The sequence below is a fragment of the Notamacropus eugenii genome, chromosome 4 (assembly GCF_028372415.1).
Source record: "Notamacropus eugenii isolate mMacEug1 chromosome 4, mMacEug1.pri_v2, whole genome shotgun sequence".
Lineage (NCBI taxonomy): Eukaryota > Metazoa > Chordata > Mammalia > Diprotodontia > Macropodidae > Notamacropus > Notamacropus eugenii.
The window spans coordinates 14,143,156-14,156,260 of NC_092875.1; the positions used below are offsets into that span (position 1 = coordinate 14,143,156).

At 42.2% G+C, this 13,105-nt stretch overlaps 1 long non-coding RNA gene across 1 annotated transcript in view; it reads left to right on the plus strand.

The window, feature by feature from the left end:
* LOC140499017 (uncharacterized) overlaps nt 1-6,069 on the plus strand; it is a 7,638-nt gene extending 1,569 nt beyond the window's left edge. The window contains exons 2-3 of the long non-coding RNA XR_011965246.1: nt 829-1,036; nt 2,363-6,069. This is a non-coding gene — a long non-coding RNA (uncharacterized lncRNA). The remainder of the gene's footprint in view (nt 1-828; nt 1,037-2,362) is intronic.
* The last annotated feature ends 7,036 nt before the right edge of the window (nt 6,070-13,105 follow it).

Sequence of the window (13,105 nt, forward strand, 5' to 3'; positions counted from 1 at the left end):
ATTCTTCCCCTCCCAGCCCTGACACCCCCTGTTCTCAGGCCCCTCCCAGCCCTGACACCCCCTGTTCTGAGGCCCCTCCCAGCCCTGACACCCCCTGTTCTGAGGCCCCTCCCAGCCCTGACACCCCCTGTTCTCAGGCCCCTCCCAGCCCTGACACCCCCTGTTCTCAGGCCCCTCCCAGCCCTGACACCCCCTGTTCTCAGGCCCCTCCCAGCCCTGACACCCCCTGTTCTCAGGCCCCTCCCAGCCCTGACACCCCCTGTTCTCAGGCCCCTCCCAGCCCTGACACCCCCTGTTCTCAGGCCCCTCCCAGCCCTGACACCCCCTGTTCTCAGGCCCCTCCCAGCCCTGACATCCCTTGTTCTCAGGCCCCTCTCATCTCCATTATTTTTTTTAAAAGTAAAATTTTATTTTATTAATGCCTTTTTAGTAAAACCAACAGGAACTGTGTCTGACAATACATGTGATATTCCACCCCCACCACACTCACATCTGCCCTGAAGGGAGGAAATCCAGAGGTGCTGTTCTCTCATCAGTTTGTGTAGCCTGAACCAGATTAATTGGGAATTAATGTAATTGGGAAATGTGGGATAAAATAAATAAAAATGTAACGAAACATAGATAATATTAATATTATCTAAGTCCAGATGTGGTCCCTAGGGTTCCATGGCCCCATTTCTTTTTAAAAGAACTGGACCCAATGTCCCCAAGCCACTCAGCCACACTGGCTTCAGGTAACTCTGAAGACTCCCAATCTAGGAGAACATTCCACAGGGAACCCTCTACCCTAATGAAATCACAGGTTCCCTTTTATTTCTACCCCTCCAGGATCTATTATCAACCTTTCCTGTCTTTTATCCACTTGAATCAAAGCCCTAGTGGCCTTTCCTCCCTTTCAAGTCAGCTCAGCAAGAGAATCAAAAGCTGCCTCTCAGTAGAGCCCAGAGGATGGTGGATGGTGGACTCCCTGTGCCCTGGGCTCAGAAACTCGCCCTTGGACACCTGTTGGATGTGAAGAGGGAAAGAGAAAGAAAAGGTAAATTCAACAACCAAGATATCAACTGAGGCTCTAGCAAGAAACCTTTCTGATCACCCCTCATGCTGGTGGCTCCCCTCAAAAATCATCTCCAACTCATCCAGTCTATTCCATTTTCATTGATATCTGCCCGAATATTGCTTTCCCCATTAGACCTTGAGGGCTAGGGCTGTCTTTCTGCCTTTCTTCATATCCCATCACTTAGTAAAATACCTGGCACATAGTAGGCTCTTGATAAATGCTAGCTGACTCGACTTGATAGATTTTGTCTGCATGATTATAAATCACTAATCAAAACCAGGGAAAGTTGATCAAAAAGGAATGTTTGTGCACCAACATGGTAAGATGTAGGAAATACCGGGGCATTAACCCACCAAGACACTGGATTAAAGACAGGTTGGACATGGCTTTAACAGAAATAAAAGAATTGAGGAGTGGGGGAGATCTTGATCCCTCAGCATGGCCAGGTTGAGTTAATACAAAAAAAGGCACCATCTTCCAAATTAATTCATGGATACAATACAACACCAATCAAGGGACCAATCTAGTTGGTGGAACTAGATAAAACAATAACAAAATATATGTGGAAAAAACAAATCTCTGAAGATATCAGAAGAATTGTTTTTTAGTCATGTCTGACTCTTCATGATCCCATTTGGGATTTTCTTGGCAAAGATACTGAGCTTGAATTTAGGGATAGTGTTAGGAAGTAGTTTGCCATTTCCTTCTCCAGTTCATTTTATAGATGAAGAAACTGAGGCAAACTGGGTTAAGTGACTTCCCCAGGGTCACACATCCAGTAAGTGTCTCAGGCTAGTACTTTAACTCAAGTGTAGACATTTAGCTTTCTGTGTATTGGATTTGCTCCCTCTACCAATGCAGGTTAATGACCCGGCAAATTCTAGTCTCTAAGTGTTGCCTGGGGGAGGGGGTGAGATGTTAAATGACTTGCCCAAGGTCACACAGCCAGGATGAGCTGCACCTAGAAATGGAGCCAAGGTCTTCTTGATTTTAAGACATACTCTCCACCTACGATGCCACAAGGAGTCTCTTGACATTTATCCCTATTGAATATAATTCCACTTATTACTTCCTGGTCTGTTGAAATCTCTTTGGATTCTGACTTTATTGTCTACATGTTTTTTGTCTCCCAGTTCTGTGTCATCTGAAACTAGTTACAGATGCCATTCATGTCTTCTCATCTTAGTCACTGGTAAAATTATTATAGAATATAGGCCTAAGACCCTCTACTTCCAGGCACCCTCCTAGAGATATCCCTTCAACGTGATCTATGAATGATACTCTTTAAAAAAAATTTTTTTTCAGGTAATAAGCATTTATTTTCTCTTCCTCCCACCTTCTCCCATTGGAAAAAAAAAAGAAGAGGGGGCAGAGCCAAGATGGCGGAGTAGAAAGACACATATACTCTAGTACTTCCCCACAGCCCACAAAATACCTGTAAAAATGACTCTCAACAAAGTCTAGAGCAGCAGAAGCCACAGAACAACAGAGTGAAAGAGGTTTTCAGCCAAAGGTAACCCGGAAGGCTGACAGGAAAGGTCTATCTCATGGGATGATGAGTGGAGTTGAGCCCAGCCCTGGCCATGAGGCACTGGGAGGAACAGGACCTGAACAGACCTCCAGGCAGAGTTCCAAGCAGAGAAGGTCCCAGATACCTCAACCCACAAAGAAACAAAGAAATCTCCAAAGGTCAGTGGTGGAGGGCTTTCCCAGCTAGGTGAGAGGGACCAGGGTTTCTCCAGCAATAGCCCCAGGCAATGGCAGACTGTAAGCAGCTTTGGAGGCCAGGAAGCAACCTGGATTCATTGTCCAGACAGCTCAGCTTAAAGCCTCAGCTTTAAGGAGCAGCTGATCTAAACCCCAGTCCTGAGTGATGGCCCTGCTCCCACCCAAAGCCCAGGGGAACCGAGCAACTGAGTCTAATCTCTTGACAAAGGATTCAGAAGTCAAGTAACTGACTGGGAAAATGCCCCCCAAAATGGAAAAAAATGAGACCATAGAAGGTTACTTTCTTGGTGAACAGGTGTCTCCTCCCATCCTTTCGGATGAGGAAGAACAAGGCTTACTGTCACAGGAAGTTAAGACCCCTGTCTCCAGAGCCTCCAAAGTGAACTTAAACAGAGCTCAGGCAATAGAAGAACTTGAAAAGCGAGTTAGCAGCTTGCTAAAGGAGAACCAAAAAAAATGCTGAGGAAAATAACACCTTTAAAAAGAGGCTACTCAATTGGAGAAAGAGGTCCAAAAAGCCAATGAGGAGAAGGACGCATTGAAAAGCAGAATTAGCCAAATGGAGGAGAAGGTTCAAAAGCTCACTGAACAAAATAGTTCCCCAAAAGAGAGAATCGAGTTCAGGGAAATGAATGACTATGAGATAAACCAAGCAGTTAGAAAACAAAACCAAAAGTCTGAAAAAATAGAAGATAATGTGAAATATCTCATTGGAAAAACAACTGACCTGAAAAATAGATCCAGGAGAGACAATTTAAAAATTATGGGACTACTTGAAAGCCATGATCAAAAAAAGAACCTAGACATTATCTTCCATGAAATTATCAAGGAAAACTGCCCTGATGTTATAGAATCAGAGAGCAAAATGGATATTGAAAGAATTCATCAGTTACCTCCTGAAAGAAACCCTAACACAGATACTCCTAGGAATATTGTGGCCAAATTTCAGAGTTCCAGGGTCAAGGAGAAAATATTGCAAGCAGCTAGAAAGAAACAATTTAAGTACTGTGGAAATACAATCAGGATAACACAGGATCTGGCAGCTTCTTAAGGGATCGAAGAGCTTGGAACAGGATATTCCAGAAGTCAAAGGAACTGAGATTAAAATCAAGAATCACCTACCCAGAAAAACTGAGTATAATACTTCAAGGGAATAAATGGTAATTCAATGATATAGAGGACTTTCAAGCATTCATGTTGAAAAGACCAGAACTGTATAGAAAATTTGACTTTCAAACACAAGAATCAAGAGAAGTTTGAAAAGGTAAACAGGAAAGAGAAATCATAAAAGACTTTCTAAAGCTGAACTGTTTATATTCTTACATGGAATGAAAATATTTATAACTCTTGAGACTTTTCTCAGCATTTGGGTAGGTGGAGGGATTGTACATACACACACACATATATAGACAGAGAGTATTGGCTGTATTGAGTCAGAAGAGATGATATCCACATAAAAAAGATATAAAATAAAAATTAAGGGGTGAGGGAGGAAAATACTGGGAGGAGAAAGGGACAAATGGAAGGGAGCAGGCTATAACTCATAAAAGAGATAAAGAAAAATCTTCAATGGAGGAGAAAAGGGAGAAGGGAAGAGGGGAAAAGTGAAGCTACTCTCTCCACATATGACTTAAGGAGGGAATAACATGCTCACTAAATTTGGTATGAAAATCTATCTTATACTACAGGAAAGTAGGGGAGGAGGTGACAAGTAGGATGAGGGGAATGATAGAAGGGAGGGCAAATGGGAGAAGGGAGTAACTAGAAATAAATACTTTTGGGAAGGGACAAGGTCAAATGAGGGAATAAAAAAATAAAGGTGGATAGAGTAGGATAGAGGGCAATATAGTTAGTATTACACAACATGATTATTATGGAAGTCTTTTGCAAAATGACACATATACAGCCTGTATTGAATTGCTTGCCTGCTCAGTGGGGATGGGTAGGGAGGGATGGAGGGAAAGAAGATGGAATTCAAAGTATTAGAAATGAAAGTTGAGAATTATTATTGCATATAACTGGGAAATAAGAAACACAGGTAATGGGGTATAGAAATTTATCTTGCCCTACAAGAAAAGAGAGAAGATGGGGATAAGGAAAGGGTGGATTGTGATAAAGGGGTAATCCGAATGCAAGGTATTAGGGGGTGGGGGGAGGGGAGAGATGGGGAGAAAAATTGGACATGTTACAAAGTGATGTAAAAGCAATTAGTATGAAAACAATTGACTGAATTAATTACTGAGACTAAATCAGAGACACCTTTAATTTGGGGAAATGAATTTTAATCTAAGTCTCCTAGAGGCAAGTAACTTCGGGTAAAATTTGGCACTGATGGAAAAGTTAAGGTTTTAACGGTAAATCTGATTTTATGATTGTTATTTAATCAGGATCTAGAACAGGTATAGAAAGGCATGTAAGCCACTTAAGACTTGACTCAAAAGATGTTCCTTAGCCAGTGTGAAGTTATAGTCATATCTGAAACCTGGTTATTGGAACTTGCTATTTTAAGATGCTATAGGACTATTAAGTGACTGTTCTTCTGAGTCTAACTCCAGATATGGACAGCAAGAAAGGAGGTCTGAGCCTCCAATCCATGATGCCAGTAAGCCTGTGAGATGCTGGTATGAACTGAAAAAGGTGATCTCATGGGAAGGGTGGGAGAGTGGATGTTCAGCCTGGGATGAGGTAGGATTCTCCTGACACAATTTCTCCACTGACACCTGGAAGACTTTAAGCCTCACTGAAAGCAACTTGACAATCTACTCCTGCCTGGAACTGACATGAAGTTGGGGAGATATTGTTTCCCTGCAATGTCCCTACTCTTAGTGGCAATTTCCTATAGTCAAAAGGTTTGTAAGCTTAATACCAGATCTATTAAATTATAGATTGTTGGTAGGAGAACATCCGAAGTCAAGTCTAAAATTAAGCTATTAGGTTTAGGACTTTAGACCAACAACAATAAGTTAGGGTCCCTTAACTCTTAGTAATAGTGTGGAGACAATTAGGTCAAGGGCTTATGAAGTTAGCAACATAGTTATTATTTGTGTCTCAGTTGGTTAATGTTAAAAAAGAAATTCATTTGTGGTCTATATTGTAAATGCTTTAAACGAAATATCACCTGACCAAAAGCTGGAATTATGTTGTGTGATATGAACTGTGTTAAAAATGAAAAATAAAAAAATGAAATGCTTGGGGACAGAAAAAAAACAAAAAAAAAAGAAAAGAAACAAAACCCTTGTTAACAAATATGCCTAATTAAGAAACACAAATTGCTTCATTAAAAACACACGTCTCATTCTTTATTTTGCGTCTGGCACTTGTCCATCAGGAGGTAGGTAGCAATTTTTGTCACCAGTCCTCTGCAATTCATGGCTGCTCGCAGACATCAAAATTGATACTGCTTTGGAGAACACACCTGCAGGTAAGGGTATAATTCCCTATGTGGACAGAGGGAGAGGAGTGTAGGAGGGAAGGAAGGAAGGAAGGAAGGAAGGAAGGAAGGAAGGAAGGAAGGAAGGAAGGAAGGAAGGAAGGAAGGAAGGAAGGATGGAGCTGCATTGTCCAACTGGAACTAGTCGGTTGGAGGGGGGAGCCGAGGAGGGGCCACCACTACTTGAAGATTGTTTATTGATACTTGTTCTTCATTCTGGAAGAGGACCATGACATCAGGAAGGTGATGTCATGACTTACAAGTGAACTCTGGGAGTAGACCCCAGGCCTAGTTTCCTGCAGTCCCTCTGCATTTGTCATTTCCCTTTTTGTCTTTTTTTTTGCAATGGGTGTGATATGGAACCTGACAACTACGTAAATTTCTATTTTTTTAATTCGTAGTGATTTGGGGCTCTTTGTTTATGAATGGCTGTTGATAGCTTGGATTTCTTTGAGAACTGTCTGCTCGCATCCTTTAATCATTTATAGATTAGGAAATCACTGATTCCTTTTCTTACAAATTTGAATAATTTATATTTTTTAGAAATCAGAGAACTCAATTAAAGTATTTTCCCTACTTCATTGTTTCCTTTCTAATTTGAACTGAATTAATTTTGTTGGTGCAAACACTTATAAAGTGTTTGTGGCTATAATAACTAATTCTGCATTTCACTCCATTCTGTTTTCTTTTATGCTTTCTTCTCTCTCCCCCCAACCCCTTTCTTTACAAAAAGAAGGTGGTACAAATGAAGCCCTGTGTACAGAACTAGTGATCTGGGTTTAATGTAACCTGCTTCCATTCCCCTGCCCTCTTCTCTTCCCTTTGCTCAGGTCCCAATCATAGGTTCTTCCTTACTACCTCCTTCCCTCCCACCCCCTTCCTTCCTTCTTTCTTCCTTTTTTCTCCATCCTCCAAGGTTGAATTTTGTCATGCTTATAACAACTCTCCTCTTTTTCTCTTCTCTCCCCTCTCCCCGTTGTCTCCTGTTTCCCTGTTCAGTTGAATGTTTTTCTGTACCACAGTCTCCACGTTCTGCCCTACTTTGAAATCATCCAGCTCTACTGCCCTCCCCTCCTCCTTGTCTGTGCACCCAGGTTATGTAAGGCACTGTTTCCCTCCCCTTCTTTCCCCTTTCTTTTCTAGTGTATTCCTTTTCTTCCTTCTTTTCAGACCATCCAAACACAAGTGAAAGGGATCCATTATTATCTTGCCTATTCAAGAGTTAGGGAAGAATGCTTCTCCACTGAATCAGTCAATGAGAACCAAGTATGAACAGGGCGGTACACCCGAAGAAACATTTGTTAAGCACTTACAGTGTGCCAGGCACCATGCTCAGCCCAGGCATGTGAATACAAGTAGAAAGACAGAAAGACAGACAGGTCTAGCCTGCCCTCAATGAGGTTACATTCTAAGCTTATGACACATAAAGGAAGTTGAAGTGTGTATGTGTGCGTGTGTGTGTGCATGTGTGTGAGATGAAGACACCCAGCAAGGAGGGAAAGGGAGAAGAGAAAGAGGTAGGCAATGCTGGAGAAGGTCCAAGATTCAGGAGTGCAGACCAGAGAGGAATGATGGCTTTTTTGAATTAATCAGGGCCATCTTGTGAGAGACTTTGGCGTTCTCCAAGGATTTTACAGAAAATGAATTTGCTGTATCGGAGCCATATGGAGATTTTGGAGAGAGAAAGTAGATGGATCATCCAGAGTGGAGCCAAGGGCTGGTAATCCCCTGGGGAACCAGAGAAAGAAAAAGAAAGTTGAGTGGTGGCAGAGAAGGGAGGTACAGAGCTTGGCCATGGCTCCATCTTGGAGCAGAGAGATGTTAACAACAGTTAAGGACTGAGGAAATGGGTCTATGCTTCCCCTAGTTTCTCCTCTCAGTGGCTGCTTACATAATTGGCCATTTTATTACCCAAACATTTCCAGTAACCTGAATTTTGCTTCAGCCACAAAAAGGCCAGGGGTTAACGAGGGATGGATATAAATGTAAGTTTGGGCAGAAAGCCCATGCTCTGCCTTCATGTTAGGAATGTTCCTAATTGTTAGAGTGTTTGTGACTGAACCCATAACTTCTGTCTAAAACAAACTCCCAAATGCTGAAGAAGTAAAACACGTGGATTTTAGGGGCCATTATGTGTTCCCTAGGCTTAAAACAAGCTAATTATTTAAAGTACAAAACTGTTCCTAAGCTCTTTGATTAGGCTGTAAACTCATTGAGGGCAGGAACTGTCTTTTGCCTTTTTTTTTTTTTTTTTTTTGCCTCTCATGGTGCCTGGAACATAGTAGGTGCTTAATAAATTTGTATTGATCCATTAGTTGATTGATAGACTTATTTGTTTTTAATTTGCTTAATGTTCTTAGGATTCTGAGACGATACTTGTTTCTCCTCCTATTAGAATGCAAACACTTCATCCTTCTAATAGTTTTTTCTAATTGATCAAATATATTTACCTTAGCGTGTTTCTCTTTGGGGCAGCTAGGTGGCTCAGTGGATAGGGTACCTGCCCTGGAGTCTGAAAGACCCCAGTTCAAATCCAACCTCAGACACTTTCTAGCTGTGTGACCCCGGGCAAGTCACTTAACCGTGGTTGCTTCAGTTTCCTCATCTGCAAAATGAGCTAGAGAAGGAAGTGGCGAACCATCCCAGTATTTCTGCCAAGAAAATCTCAAATGGGATCATGAAGAGTTGTACATAACTGAAATGACTCAACAGCAAATGTTTCCCTTACTTCCCTAACCTCTTTCCCAGGCCATCATCCCTGCACTGGATACTCTCTCTTCCCTTCCCCATTATTGATTCAACATAAGCAAACCAACTCAATAGCTCAATTCTTTTTCTCTTGAGTTTCTCTTTTCCAGATTTAGATTGCTACTCTATCTGCTGTCTTTGCTCCTACTCACAAACTATGGAATTAAGCTGAAGAAAACGCCAAATGGAGCTGATTGGGTCCACTATAAATTGATGTTACATAAGCTCAACTAGACCCTCACCACTGCAGGAGAATCCTTTTATTACCGCCTCCCCCTCAATCTGGCCCATGCATTCCAGTGGCTTTTCAAAACCTTTTCATCCTCTCTCAAACTTCCTATGACTTCCTCTCCTCCACCCTCTCCCCTGAGAAACTTGCCTTTGATTTCAATGAAAAATAGGGGACTTTCCCTAAGATGTACACCTTCTTTCCTCCTCACCTCCCATCCTCAGGTGCCTCCCCTGATCCTTCTTCCTTCACCCCTTTTTCACATAAAGAGGTGACCCTTCTTGCCAAAGGTCTCTACATTCCCCGTTCATCCCACCCCATCTTGTCTCTTCCTCCAGTCTCATTCTCTCATTAATCTTTAGTTTCCCTGTATCTACCACTGCTTCTCTGCTGCCTATAAAAATGCCTCATCCCTCCCATCCCTAAAAAATCCCCACCTAATTCTACCATATCTCTGTTGCCTTATGTCTCTCCTTCCTTTCTCAGCCAAACTCCTTGAGAGAGTGCTCTCCCATCAGCAGTCCCACCTCCTCTGCCCCCATTTTTTTCTCTACTCTCTGTAGTCTGGCCTCTGACCTCATCCTTCCACTGAAACTGCTCTCTGCACAGTGACCAGTCTCCTAACTGCCAACCCCAATGGCCTTTTCTCCATCCTCCTTCTCCTTGACTTCTCTGTAGCCTTGGACACAATCACTCTCTCCTCCTTTCCCCTGGGCTGCTTCCTCCTACCTGCCTGTCCTCTCCTCCTCAGTCTTCTTTGCTGAATCTTCTATGCACAATGCCCTCCCTCACTCAGAACTAAGTCAAGTGCAAGTCATGTCATTATTTCTCTGATGGCATGGTCTTCTTCGGCAACGAAGGATGAACACACACATGCACAACGTCTGGTACATAACAAGAACTTCAGAAATACTCATTGACTTGACTATTCAGTAACCTCTTCAGAAAAGGAAACTAGGTTAGCCTGATATGACTAATTTTTGAATATACTTTTTGGTTCTTACTAATCACTGTTTCCCTTTCAAAATACTCACAAACCATCTCTTTAATAACATGAGGAATTATTCCAAGAATCAAAGTGAGGCTCACCAACCTAGAATTTTCCTTTTTTTGCAAGAATCCTGACAAGCTTTGCCTTTCTCCAGTTCTATAGGGCCACATTCTTTCAAAGATAATGTCAGTAGTTACAATTGCTGGTTCTTTTGGTACCCTAGGCCCCAGGTTCCCCTGGACCTGATGAATTGATCTTACTGTCACCTAATCACTTATCTTCACAATCAGTTTCTTTTTTTTTTTTTTTTTGGTGAGGCAATTGGGGTTTTCTTGGCAGAGATACTGGAGTGGTTTGCCATTTCCTTCTCTAGCTCATATGAAGAAATGGAGGTAAACAGGGTCAACTTACCCAGAATTACACAGCTAGTAAGTGTCAGGAGTCTGAGGCTGGATTTGAACTAGGGTTCTCCTGACTCCAGGGCTGGTGCTCTATCCACTGGGCCATCTAGCAGTGCCTAAAGGCTAATTGATCACTGAATTTGTCAGCCTGGAACCAGACTTGCCCATTTGTGTCAGGGCACTTCTGGATTTGGAGACTTTTGAAAGAAGCCTTTTTTTCTTTTAAAAGCAATCAAGGTTAAGTGACTTGCTCAGGGTCGTACAGTATGCATGTATCTGAGTATCTAGTAAGTATCTGAGGCCAAATTTGAACTTGGGTCCTCCTGACTTGAGGGTCAATGCTTTATCCACTGTGCCATTGAGCTGCCCTACAATCAGTTCCTTCTTAACCATGTTTGTCCTATTCTGATGAACGTTGTTTCCTAGTTTTGTCTAATTCTCTCTTCTGTCCAATAATCTCTCGTAAACAGTGATGGTGTCTCTTCTCTTTCTCTATCTATCCTCACCCAAATTCTCACTGCCATCTTGCCAGCCTCAATGGAATTGGATTTTTTCACATGAGTATATCATATTATGTATAATGCCACTCCCTCATCCTTCTTATCTATCCTTTCTCTTTTGAATCAGGCATACAATAAGTAATATTTTTATATTCCAATCCTGATTGCCTCCTGAGAGCTAGGTAGCCCGGTAGATAGCATTCCGGGTCTGGAGTCAGGAAGACCTGAGTCCAAACCCAGCCTTAGATACTCACAAGCTGTGTGACTCTGTGCAAGTCACTTAGCCTGTTTGCCTCAGTTTCCTCAACTGTAAAATGAGGATAATGACAGCACCCACATAACAGGGTTATTGTGAGGATCAAATGTGCTATTTGTAAAGAACTTACTTCGCACAGTGCCTGACACACGCTTACTAAATGTTGCTCCCTTCCGCTTCCCTTTTCCAACCAAGTCTAATTGATATCTCTGAGCTGAATTTACCCTCTTGCATTAAGATCTCTAGTCCACCCTGTTAACACCATACAACTTGTGAGCCCACAGGTTGTGCATCTGTCTCTCTCCTTGAATAGTGTGTCCTAGAAATTCCTAGGTAATCTTCTTCTAAGATGGTACCTACTTCTCTCTCAGGGATGAGGCTTGGCAGACATTTGTGGGCAGTTTTCTCTTTCCCTTCCCCTTTCCATGTAGAGATCTCCGTCAGATTTACAAAACAAATGCATTTTTACTGACCCCCATTAGATGCACTTCATCCTTGACCAAGCGCCCAGAATCCTCTATCTTGATTCATGATTCAATGATCAATCCAAATGTTCTTCTCATCCATGATGGTTTTAACCAGCTGCTGACTTCCCAAATCTGTCTTTGGTCACTTCCTTGGATAAAAGACAGTCTGTGGCCCCAACATCTTCTGTTTCTTTCCTACCACATCTTAATCCTTCTTAATGCATCCTAAATTCTTTTCTGCAGCATCATTCTTCCCTACATAAATTACAAGTCATCAGCTTTGGGGAGGTTTGGTATCATGTCCTGGAAAGATCACGGATTCTACCTAGACATCCAGTTTTCAAGTCAAATCAACACATGGTAGCCTTGGAACTCAGCAGAGAGTTAGCAACTACCGTGACTGATCTCATCTGGCCACGCTGAATGACCTCTCTCCTAGTCATGAGAGTGACCCGCTCATTTGTTAAACAGGAGACATTTCCTCCATCTCAGAGGGTTCAGTCTTAATCCTTGTTTTTGCAGCTGTGGTTCAGTTGTTTTTCAGTTGGGTCTGACTCTTCATGACTCCTATTTGGGGTTTTCTTGACTAAGATGCTGGAGTGATTTTCCATTTCCTTCTCCAGCTTATTTTACAAATGGGGAAACTGAGGCAAACAAGGTGAAGTGACTTGCCCAGGATCCCACAGCATCTGAAGGATTGCAGGATGAAGTTGTTCAATGTCAGGAAAGACCTTCTTGGAAATGAGAGCCTTCCCAGTATAGAAGCGGTTGCCCTATGGAGGAACATTCCTTCTTACTAGAAGGTTTCATGTAGATCATGGAATCATAGCGCTAGCGCTGGAAGGCGCCTAGGAGAGGTAGGATTGCCATTCATTGGGGACCTAATAATTCCATCATGAGGTGAGCCATATAGCCACTGAGATCTCTTCTCACTCTCAAATTCTGTGGTTTTCAGCTAATGTCTACATCTCCCAATTTGATTTCAAGGCTGATATTTCTAGGGAGAGGATCATCAAACAAAGATATCTCCAGGGTCATGTTTTGTCAAGGAATCTCATTTGATCTTAAGGAGGTGACGCCTTAGAGGCTATGTTTTCCTCACTGAAACAAAGGTTTTTTAAAAATGTCAATAAACAGAGAAGAATTTGATTCACTAAATATAGCTTGATATTTAACTACTTCATTGCAAAGTTGGGCCCAGAAAAGGACAATGAAAAGTATAGGAGATTAGGAGGTTTGGGATTAAGAAATGAAAAGCCAAAAGCTGGTGCCTCCCTTCTCCCCACTTTGAATGCTTT